This window comes from Lutra lutra, chromosome 4, assembly GCF_902655055.1.
Source record: "Lutra lutra chromosome 4, mLutLut1.2, whole genome shotgun sequence".
NCBI classification, from domain to species: Eukaryota; Metazoa; Chordata; class Mammalia; order Carnivora; family Mustelidae; genus Lutra; species Lutra lutra.
Genome location: NC_062281.1, coordinates 54,679,007 through 54,691,193, shown reverse-complemented (window position 1 = coordinate 54,691,193; position 12,187 = coordinate 54,679,007). Strand labels below are relative to the sequence as shown.

The window sequence follows — 12,187 nt, the reverse complement described above, 5'->3', positions numbered from 1 at the left end:
TATTAGGTCTGGTTTGGAGAAACTCAGCGTTCATTCACAGAGAAATTTCATCAGCCTGGTCGCTGCGGAAGATCATGGAATGGAAAAGTCTTCCGAAGACCTCTGATGCTCTCTTACAGAGCTCTTACTTGATCCGGAAATCTGAAAAGCCAAATAGTTTCCCAACTAAGCAGTTTTTTAAATCGTTGCCATTTACACTTTCCTGCTTGCAAAAGTTGTAAGGTTGAACATAAAATGCATAACTGACAGGACTTCAAAACAAATTAATGAAAGATCTAATTCATTTTATTAAACTAACTCTGCTAGCTTATGTCTAGGGCAATTGCCTGCAGCAGGCTGAATATTACCATTAATTTGTAATCAGCAGCTTAAACGTGTTAGGGCAGGGACAAACTTAAATTCCTTATTTATTTTACTGGCGAGGAATTCGAATCTCAGAGAGTTTAAGTGATTTTCCCAATGTCCTACAGCTCTGGAATATGATCTCAATGGTTAGAATCCATAAAAGATGAAGGCAAGGCAAGATTTAAGGCAGGAGATTAGGAGCGGGTAAAAATACCTTAATCAAGAAGCTCTCAAACCTTTCCACCAGTCCACGGGAGCCACCAACAGGTAACTCCCTAGAAGACAAGGGATTGAGAGGAATTGTTTCCCACAGCCTTCACACGTTCAACTTTAGCTCCTGTTTGTACCGGAGCCAATTCTAGCCACTAGAATCTTCTAGAACTCTGAACTGGAACTCGTGACTTCGTTTCCCTCAGTGCCACCATTTTGTGACAAGATGAAAATTGCACGGTTAGGATTTGAATGAGATGGGAAGTCAAAGCTGCCTTGAAACCCTCTGCCTCTGTCTCAGTCTGCTCTGGTTTTCAAGTGGGTGGACAAAATGACTGTAATGGAACCTGCATTCACCTGCTAGAAGATAGGGTGGCTAATCTGGAAAGGCTTTAAGCTCCACGGAACAGCAACTGCTAGCTACCTTTTAACAATGGAAAAGAATCCTTGAACCGTCCCCTTACTTCGGGATGTGTTGGAAGAATTCTATTGGCTAAACTTAACCAATAGACTTCTAGACACTACTTCTGCCTTTAAATCCCAAGTGAATTTGTGATATATTAGGAGAGTGCTTCTGGGGAAGACTTCAGTAGAGCCACAGTGAACCACAGGATGCCTCATTAAAAGACAATATGACATGGGGAGATGTAGAAGAGAAGGGAGTTGAGGGAAATTGGAGGGGGAGATGAACCATGAGAGACTATGGACTCTGAAAAACAATCTGAGGGTTTTGAAGGGGCGGGGGGAGATGGGAAGTTGGGCCAGCCTGGTGGTGGGTATTGTGGAGGGCATGGAGCACTGGGTGTGGTGCATAAACAATGAATTCTAGTACACTGAAAAGTAATTAAAAAATAAAAAATAAAAATAAATAAAAATAAATAAATAAGAAAATATTAAAAAAAATAAAAAACAATATGAAAATTAGAGTTCTTCCTAATACTATCCTCACCTCTGGAGGTTTCTGATAACCTAGAAGACAGACATCTAGACAGAGGAGCCATCTTTCAGAACATCATTGGAATGATGATGATCTGATTATTTTTTTCATTTAAAAAAATTTAAATTCAATTAACATATAATGGATTATTTGTTTCAGGCATATAGGTCTATGATTCATCAGTCTTCTGTAATACCCAGTGCTCATTCCAACACATACATCGCCAATGTCCATTGCTTAGTTACCCTACCTCTTCACCCCCTCCCTCCCCAGCAACCCTCGGTTTGTTTCCTGGGATTGGGTCTCTTATGGTTTGTCTCCTCTGGTTTCAGCTTGTTTCATTTTTTCTTCTCTTGCCCCATGATCCTCTGCCTTGTTTCTCAAATTCCACATATCAGGGAGATCATATGATAATTGTCTTTCTCTGATTGATTTATTTCGCTTCGCATAATACCCTCTAGTTCCATCCGTGTCGTTGCAAATGGTAAGTTTTCTTTTTTTGATGGCCGTAATATTCTTGTGTGTGTGGGTATCATATCTTCTTTTGGATCTGAATTTCAATTCCAGCTCTGCCAACTGATTCCTACTTTGAGCTTTAGTTTCCTTGTCTGGGGACATGACAGTTCCTGGATATTTTTATGAGGATTAAATAAGCCATTGCTTATGAATGCTTAGAACAGCCCCTGGCAGATAGTAAATGGGAGATCAATGGTAGCTTCATAATTATCATTTTTAATAACAATTTACTCTTAGTTCCAATTCTAAGCATATTTTAAACATATTTTAAAGCATGAGTAGCTTTGGTTATCCAGTATCAGTGCCAAAAAAAAAAAAAAAAAAAAAGAAGAAGAAGAAAAGAAAAAAAGAGCTCACATACTGCATTTCAAACCTGAGAAAGCAAAAATGTTTAACTGGATTGGAATCCAAAAAGAAGGTTAATTTCTTTCCTCCTCCTCCTCCTCCTTCTTCCTCTTCTTTAAGATTTAATTTATTTGTTTGAGAGAGAGAGTGAGAGAGAGAGAGAGAGAGAGAGAGAGATCTCCTGCAGGGGGAAGTGTAGAGAGAGAAGCAGACTCCCCGCTGAGCAGGGAGCCCATTGGGAAGCAGGACTAGATCCCAGAACCCTGGGATTATGACCTGAGCCAAAGGCAGACGCTTAATGGACTGAGCCACCCAGGCCTCCTTCTTACACCAGAACAAGTTAGCAAATTTTTTCTGCCTCCCATTTGCTTGGGCTCATATAGTACTAGTAGGAGAGTGCCACACACAGGATGAGGATGTTAGGTAATGAACATAAGAACCTCTCAAGTCCTGAAAAGAGAATGTTTTTAGAATCACTAATAATGTGTTATATTAAAAAAATAACTGTATACAAGGCAATTCTTTGAAATTGACTTCCCCACCACAACCACACACATGATCTCTTGTTCTTAGCTGCTTTATTTGGACGACTTTTTAGCACTTGCATTGGTTAGCTATAGAGGTATAACAAACCTCAAAACTCAACACCAGAATAAGGTCATTTATGATTCTGGCTTATGCATTTGTGTGTCAGCAGGAGGTCACCTGCTGGTCACACCTGATGGATGGCGGATGGCACTGCTGATGTTGGCTCAGCTTATACCTGCATCCCCGGGGGCTCTAGGGGCTCTGCTTTAGACTCAGTTTGGCTGGAGAGGATTCGCTGGAGCAGCTCTGCTTCTCACCCTTTCCCTTTCTCCAGCAGCCAGCACACTAGCTCCAGCATATTGACCCGGCAATGGCAGAGGAACAAGAAGAGCGTTGGAATCACCAAGGCCTCTCAAGGTCTATGTTTTTCTAGATTCAGGAGCTGGCATGCTGTGGCTTCTACATCGTTCTGTTGGCCAAAGCAGGTCACATGTTCAAGCTCAACGTCAAGGAGAAGGGAAGAAGCCCAGCTTATCACAGCGGACATGACAAAGGGGATGAATAGAAGAAAGGTTAAAAAAAAATTGGGGCCATTAATGCAATCAAACACAGCACTTGTCAACATCTGGCATATTATACATTTTACTTATATAGAATTTTGTTTCTCTTCCTGCTGGAACATAAGCTCTATATGGGCAGATTTTTGTCGGCTTTGTTTATTGCTACATTCTCAAGTTCCAGAACAGTGGCGTGTTAGAGATGCTGAATAAATATTGGATGAATCAATTGGGAGGATTACATTAATTATTTTGGCTTAATAAAGCCCCAGTTCCCTGAGAGCGAATGTGATTTCATTACTTTATCCTGTGTCTTCTGATTTAGAGATCATTATTCATGTTTGCTGGCTACAGAAACTGCTGGCTGTTTAGAAAAAACATTCTTTTTTTTTTTTTTTAAGATTTTTCTTTATTTATTTGACACAGAGAGAAATTACAAGTAGGCAGAGAGAGAGGGGGAAGCAGGCTCCCTGCTGAGCAGAGAGCCCAATGCGGGGTGGGGGGAGGCAAATGCTCCATCCCAGGACCCTGAGATCATGACCTGAGCTGAAACAGAGGCTTAACCCACTGAGCCACCCAGGCGCCCCTGAAAAAACATTATTTCTTAAACTTTAAAAAAATTCCAAATTTCAAAATAGTATAACATTTCTCTAGGACATACAAATAGGTACTATATAAAAGTAGATTATTGGGCAGAAAATTAGCAGTAGGGAGAAGGGGAATTTTATATTTTGGCAGAGAATATGTTGCTTCTTCCTACATGGAAATAATGCTAATATAAATCTTTAGCTTCCAGAATTTGAATCTGAAAAATTCTCAAGGTCTTTGGATTGGAACTGTTCCCCAGAGGTGTGGGTTACAAGATAGTACTTAGGCTAATTACCTTTGTTGGGCTTTTAGGTTCAAAAAAATTCAATCATTTCTCTCTCCACCCTATTTTACCTAATCCAGAAGACATAGAGCAAAGAAATTTTCTTTTTTTTTTCAAAGATTTTATTTATTTATTTGACAGAGAGAGAGATCACAAGTAGGCAGAGAGGCAGGCAGAGAGAGAGAGAAGTAGCCTCCCTGCTGAGCAGAGAGCCCAATGCCGGGCTTCATCCCAGGACCCTGAGATCATGACCTGAGCTGAAGGCAGAGGCTTAACCCACTGAGCCACCCAGGCGCCCCGCAAAGAAATTTTCTTAAGGTCATGCTTTAAAGGGGAAATTCCTGGGCAATATATTTTTTATTCCCTTGAAATTTGAATTTGTGCTGCCCGTTTTTGACTGTGACAGATGATGAAGTAGGAGATAAAGTAGGCGTTAATGCTTAGTTACATAAAGGGGAGCTTTGCATATGTCCATACTTAGCAGCAGGCTAATTTGAGACTCCTACAACAAACCCAGGTCTTTAACACTGGAGTAAGTATCTGAAATTTCATAATGCCAAGTGACTAATTTCTCAGATGGGCGGCATGTAGAACTGAAAGCTTGATTCTAGGTAGTTATATTACTTTGGATAAGAGAGACACCTGCAAAGTTAGGGGCCTGGAGACATCCTAAATTATAGTCGCTTCTCTCTCTTTCTCTTTTTCTCTCTCTCTGCATGTCATTCCAGAGTCCCTGCACAACGACGGTTGCAAGTTATCAATTTAAAATTGTGTAAACATGTCTCAGAAAGGTTTCGTTGATGCATTTATATGAATATGTTTGTTTTATTATTAGTGAGACCCAAAGACGTTCAACTCTTTTAGGTTAGGTCTTTTGGGTTTAGAGCTTAGAGATTTAGAAGTACATTCATTTAGCAAACATTCATCAGGGTCTCTTAGACAAAGCCCTTGGCCCCACGGAGCTCACAGTCTTGGGGAAAATCTGAGTGTCCATGGCAAAGTCAACATAGTGGGATAAAGGCTCTGACTAGGGAAAGAGTGCGGTGGCTGCTCAGAGGAGAGGTGCCCAGGGGTTCCAGGGAAGACAAAGAAAGCAAACTAACATTGGTAATTGTGTGATGCTTCTGATCTGTAGTTCTTTTGCCTTCATCATCTCTTCTCGTTCTGGCAGTTTCCCTACTTGTAGGCTGGGACAGGGTATCATTCCAAGGATACCCAGGGGAGCTGGTAGCTGAAGGTGTGCAACCTCAAGGTTGTACACTTTGTAAGGGGTGGATCCTACATTCACACTTGGGGTTCCCGATGTTCTCTAGCAGGGCTGTCTCCTTCTTGGTCCTACCATCACTCCCACTCTTGGCCAGGCTGGGATAGTCCTGGTGTTCCCAGGCCTTCTATCCCTCAAGTGTAAAATAAGAACATTGTCCGGAATGACTTTAAGATCTTGTGCCTCTCAAGGGTCTATGATCCCAAGAATGTTTGCTTTCCTAGTCACTGAGAAACCTTGATGTGAAAGTAGTGTCAGTTTTTTATTCATGTTTTACAGAACCCCTTGTGATAGGCTGATCTTAATTAAAAAAAAAAATCTGTTTCAAGATGAAGACATTGAGGAACTAGGATCCTGCCACTTCTCTGTGGTGCCACAGGGTCCTGGCAGGGTCAGTGTTCACGCTTCTGGCTCTTGAGTTTCTGATCTCTGATTCCTCTGTGTGAAATGGCTTTCCTACTACCTCTTAATTTTTATTTTACTTCCATTTCTAGTGGGCGATGCTTGAAACTGTGTTCTGTAGTTAAATGCCCCCTAAGCTATTTCTTGCGCTAGATTTAAAAAAAAAGATTTTATTTATTTATTTGTCAGAGAGAGAGAAAGTGAGTGAGCAAGAGAGCGCGAGCAGGGGGAGTGGCAGGCAGAGGGAGAAGCAGGCTCCTCACTGAGCAGGAGCCTGATGCAGGACTCGATCCCAGGACCCTGAGCTCATGACCAGAGCTGAAGGCAGATGCTTAGCCGACTGAGCCACCCAAGCGTCCCCACTCCAGATGTTTTAAAGTACGTGTGTGTGCACGTGTGCACTCATGGATTCCCTCACTTGCTTGTGGTTGGAAAGAGGTTGCAGACTGAAAGTTGGAGGGCCAGATGTTTGCCTGCAGATGTATTTTAAAATATTTTAAAATTTATTTTGCCCAAGTAACACTTGAAAATGGTACATATTCCAAGAAAGACCCGCACAGGATTTTCTAAAAGTTTAAGCTGACATTTAATGATTGAAGGATTTCACACATAAAAATCTGGGTTTATGACATCTCATGAAAATCAGATCTGGCAACAGGAGCCCATATTTCCTATGATGCCACCAGTCAGCCTTCCCTTCTTTTGGCCGACTGTGAGCTTACCACACCTCTCCTGAACCCCATCCCCACGTCCTTACCACTGACAACCTCTGGCTGTCTGGAATCACTAGGTATCCACTCTACACATCTGTGTTTGCACCTCCTTGCCTCAAGTATTTGTGTTTTTTCGTTTGTTTGTTTTGTTTTTTAATGTAGGCTCCACACCCAATGTAAGGCTTAAACTCACAAGTGTTTAGACCAAAAGTCACAGGTTCTACCTAAGGAGCCAGGTAGGTGCACCCTAAGTATTTGTGGGTTAGATGCTCCATAAGCACTGGAGGGAGCCTGGTGGGTGTGGGGCTGAAGTGCTCCTATCGGCTGGTGCAGGAGGGTGACCTTCACCAGCCCTGGGAGGATGTAGGGGGGTGAGTCCTAGAGGAGATGCCTCGTCCTTTCTGAGAAGAAAACAGCTGATCAAGAGCGAGGCTTAGGATTGGCTGGGATATTTATTTTCTGGGCAGCAAGCAAACAGTGACAACAACAAGTAAAACAGGGAGACCAAAGGGGACAGAAAAGGAAAAAAAAAAAAAAAAAACAACCAATAAGGCTCATTAAAGGGCAAAATAGGCCAGTAAGAGATACTGGAAATGAGAACCATGAGCAAATGATTACTCTCACTGCTTTTCACCCGCGAAAGGGCATGTGTTTCCTAGAGAACACCAGTGAGTATAAGAGGCAATGTAATGAAAGGTTGCACTGGAATGCCAGGGTTTTCATAGATTACAGAGGAGGTGTGTTACCTCTGAATGTACGTGTGGCTGCTCCTCTTCTTGTTCTAGGAAGTAAAAAAAAAAAAAAAAAAGGAAAAGAAAAAGAATTTTCTGGATAAAACTCTACTTTTTTTTTTTTTCTTTTTAAACCAAATAGCTGTAGTCTTCGGGCATTAAAAATGAGTTTTTGAATATGACAGTGTTTCTCTTCCCAATGACAGGTGGCCCATGTGGTCCGGCCCAGTTATGGAGGGCCTACGGAAGATGAGCCTGCAGAATTAGCGTGACAGCGTGACTTTACCCTTCTCGTGATTATAGCAAGTGCTCTGGCTCAGCCTCAGCTGAGTTCAGAGTTTGGCTGTGTGTGCGCCTAGCAGGGAGGTCACCATCTATGTGAATGGGCTTATCTGATATCATTAGGCTGGTAACAACTCTTCCAGTTCTCTCACATCCAAGGACATGATAAAATTGTGCTTTCGCGCTGTCCGGAGTTCAGGCATGCTCGTGGGACTTTCTTTAGAAGAATTGCATTTAGAGGTGATTTGTGTCACATCAAGCAGCTGTCTGACCACAGAAGAAGCCATGGGAGCATGTCAAGACCCTCCATCAGCGCGGCTTCCTGGCTGACTTGGATGAGCAGAGACCCCTAACATCCTGCACAGAACACGCAGGGGACACAAGGAACGAACTTGGGATGTCACAGCACTGTTCGTTTTGTTTGTTACTGCTGCATAATGTGGCCTATCCTGACTGATAAGGATAATATTTTATAGTTTTTTTTTTTTAATTGAAGGAGAGAGTTTTTGTTTGCTTCTCTTGCTTCTTTTGTGGAGGGGAGATGGGGAGAGTGGAAGGGACAAGGACGTTGGAAGGAGGTGACATGGATCTGTTCTCTAGCTAGGCCCTTCGTCTGGTTGGAGGCCCCAGTGGAGAAAGAAGTTGAGTAGGAAGCTAAACAGACTCTTTTCATGGGTGATTTTCAGAGAGTCTTGCCCTAAGTTTTCAGACCCAAGTGACAACATGGTGCCTTGAAATCAGGAGAGGGCCATATTCCCACCTTTCTGCCAGGACCCAGCAGTGCTGTGACGTCTCAGACCATCTCCAGTGGTCTGGGGAGGATCTTGACCCAGCTTCTCCTTTCCAGACATTGGTATTTCTACGCAGGAGGGAGCAGCAAAAGCAGGTATGGTTTCCTGATGTGACAGCAGGAGCAGGCAAACCTGGGCAGACTTGGGACTGGACATGCCCGAGATATCACCCTGGAGATACCCAGAAACAAGTTGGGGGAGTTTTGGGAGGAGCCGCTAAGGGCCGGGTGTTGCACTGTTGATGCTAAGAGCTGCCGTCATTTGGAATTCATATTAATGGGACCTCCTGCGTATGTCCAGGCTCCAGAGATGGGGAGACAGTGAGTCAGATCCTTAGTCAGGGGCTTTGGTCCAGCAGGGCCTGAGGCCAGGCTGCAAACTGGTGATGATATGCACCTGTTGATTTTCCTGACTGACTTAGCTTTCTGTGATCGCTATCTGGCACCATGGGTCAGTGTGGATTCTGTCCAGCACTCAACCTGACTATGCAACAGACTCATTTCATGAGGAAGAAAACCAAACTGTTTAATATTATTTTATAGATCACTGTAATTTCTAGGCTTCATTACAGGACCAATATTCCTTTTTCTTTTTTCTGCCAACATGGAAAACAGCATTTATTCTCTTCATAATCAATGATAATTTTCTCTTGGGGAGAGAGTTTGGGAGGCAGTTTAGCAAACTACATTGACCTTGTCTATGAAATGACTTTTTTAAAAGCCACCATATACTCCCAGACAGACAAAGTGCTATCGAAGCACAGGTATCTTTGTGAGGCTACATGATGCCAAAAAATAGAGACTATTTTGTTATACTTAAACTTCATTTGTGCTGCTTTGTGCTGGCTCCATTTTAACACCCTTCACTAATCCACAAACTCAGTCCTACTACCTCGGGGATGTTATTAACAGCTTATATTCATCTTAGGTTCTCTGACCCCTGAAGGCGACCTGAGAGGATCAGTTCCTTGTCTCTCTTCTTTATTTTATTATCTTTGTCTCTGTATTTAGGCAGCAGTGTGGAATTTTCTGGCAACACCTGCAGTAATGACCCTGGCTTTGAGAATCCATTAATTCCTCTCCATCAGCTTGGATCGAGCACTTAGACAACTCTGGGCACCACGGTTTTGTGCACAACAGAGCCATCTTCCTATTGAAATGTAATGTAAAAATCTGGGACAATGTCAACATGGGAAATAGCATTTATTCTCTTTATAGATAATGGAAAACTTGTATTTGTTAATCAGGTCACATCTCCCTAAAATATTATAACTTAACACTTATAAAGATCTTTCTAATAAATTAACACAGTTTCTCACTCCAAAAGGGTGAAGTACTGATTCTTGCTCAAGGTCACCAATTAGTAGCAGAGGTGGAATTCTTTTTTTTTTTTTTAAGATTTTATTTACTTATTTATTTAAGAGAGAGAGAGAGAGAGAGAGAGAGAGATTGAGCACAAAGCAGGGGGAGCGGCAGGCAAAGGGAGAAACAGACTCCTGGCTGAGAAGGGAGCCAGACTAAGGACTCCATCCCAGGACCCCGGGATCATGACCTGAGCAGAAGGCAATGCTTAACTGACTGAGCCACTCAGGCACCCCAGAGATAGACTTCAAACTCCTCAGGACTTCAGGCTCCTTTACTAGCCCCACCCCCCCTTCACTTGGGAAGCATTGTAAAGTAATTAAGGGGTGACATCTTCTACAATACTTTAAAACATCCACACTGCTATTTTGCTTCTAGAGAAAGGGTTACAGAAAAAATTTTCCCGCTTTGATGTAAAGTACAATGGCATGTTACTAATGCATGGGTGTTACATTTCCCTAAAGAATTGCTCTCTTTCTTACATTGGCAAAGCCAGCCTGCCTCTCTATGGTCCACCCTACAGATCTACCCCCAAATCTGAAAAGATACTAAATACAAGCAGATATCTGGGATCTGAAAACAAAGGATAAAATATATTTATATTTATATTTATATATGTATATACAGACACACTCATATATACACATACATTTATATATAAATAAATATCTATTTATTATATTTATATAGTATATACTATATAAATACATTAAATAATCAATAATAAATATATTAAATAATATACAAATATATTATAAAATAAGTAAATATATTTATTATATTTACATTTATTGTAGTTATATGCTTAATATATTAATATTAATAGTATATATTATATATTATGATGTTAATAAAATATAATATAATAGCATCATAATATGTTATATATTATATTAATATTATATATTGTATATATAATATAAAAACATTAAGTATATAACTATAATATATATAGTAAATAGTTGCTTGGATATCACTTCATCCAAACCCTTTCTTATTAGTTCTAAAGAGAATTATGATCACAGAGTATAGCAAAACCCACTTACTGAGTGACTGTTCCTGGGCCAAGCATGGCACTCAGTCTCGTGTCTATCTGCTGACATTTAATGCTCACAATGAGGTCATTTAATGACCCATGACCTCAGTACTAGATTAGCCCCATTTTACTGAGGAAGAACTGAGGCTTACTGAATTTACGTAAACTAAGCAAGTAAGTGGCTAAGTGGTATTCACAACCACACCATTGATTTTACTCGTGTACCTGAGGAAGGCTCATTTCTGGGCGAATTGTGAATTTAATTCACAAATTAAAAAAATGGAAACAACCCAGAAATGAGTTGAAGAAATCACTGTAACCTATGTAACAGATTTAAACTTCGGGTTTTGGAAGCTGGCTTCAATGAAGACCTGTTAATCTTGTCAATTTCCCTAGAAGATTAATTTGCTTTGCAGTAAAGCCTCAGGACAGTGTGTATTAGACATTTCAAACCAGCTAGACCCAGTCTGCCTTTAGTCAGGCACAAATCATACACTTTATAGTGGGGGAAAACCCTGTAAATTAAGACAAAGCAAGGTGAAACATTTTTCATTTAAAGAAAAGCTAGCCCCTTAATATATTTTCTGGTTACAGGGTCTTGACCCTTGAGGATGCTGAAAGGGAAGGAATAACAGGGTTGATTGAGGAAAGGGGGAAACGTCAACTTTAGAAAGGTTGTAGCAGAGGAGCTGGCATTACGATGCCTGTCATGACTTCCTCCTGCCAAAATGAGATTCATTAAAGAAAACTCTTCACTAAATTAAAACCCTCCTCACCAGTCTCCTCCCCTCCAGATGTTAGCAACCCGCTGCTATTTGACAACATGGCTGTGGGTAATCAGTGGAAATGCTTCATTACATTCTAACAGGAGGGATGACAAGAAGCACGGGGAAATATTTTATTTACTTGTAACCCAAAATGATGGAAACAGCTGACTGATGACTTTTTTTTTTTAAGATTTTATTTATTCATTTGACAGACACAGAGAGATCACAAGTAGGCAGAGAAGCAGGCAGAGATGGAGTGGGAAGCAGGCTCCCCACTGAGCAGAGAGGCTGATGCGGGGCTGGATCCCAAGACCCTGAGATCGTGACCCGAGGTGAAGGCAGAGGCTTAACCCACTGAGCCACCCAGGAGCCCCTGACTGATGACTTCTATCAAGAATCCACAAGGAGATGACAGGATGCTCTCACTATGGGAGGCGACTGCTTTCAAGTTCAGATGTGGCGGTTCCTGCTCCAGTGAGATGCCCAGATACCCTTATGATTCTTCCCTGAAGATGACAGGATGGCTCAGAG

The 12,187-nt window shown here is 41.5% G+C and overlaps 1 long non-coding RNA gene across 3 annotated transcripts in view; it reads left to right on the top strand.

The window, feature by feature from the left end:
* The window catches only part of LOC125097082 (uncharacterized), a 32,626-nt gene extending 20,751 nt beyond the window's left edge, over positions 1-11,875 (top strand). Inside the window, exons 3-5 of one of the 3 annotated variants that reach the window (XR_007126487.1) lie at positions 3,216-3,453; positions 9,503-9,651; positions 11,847-11,875. This is a non-coding gene — a long non-coding RNA (uncharacterized LOC125097082). Of the gene's footprint in view, positions 1-3,215; positions 3,454-9,502; positions 9,825-11,846 lie in introns of those variants that run through there. The other 2 variants (XR_007126488.1, XR_007126486.1) reach the window with 2 other exon arrangements.
* The last annotated feature ends 312 nt before the right edge of the window (positions 11,876-12,187 follow it).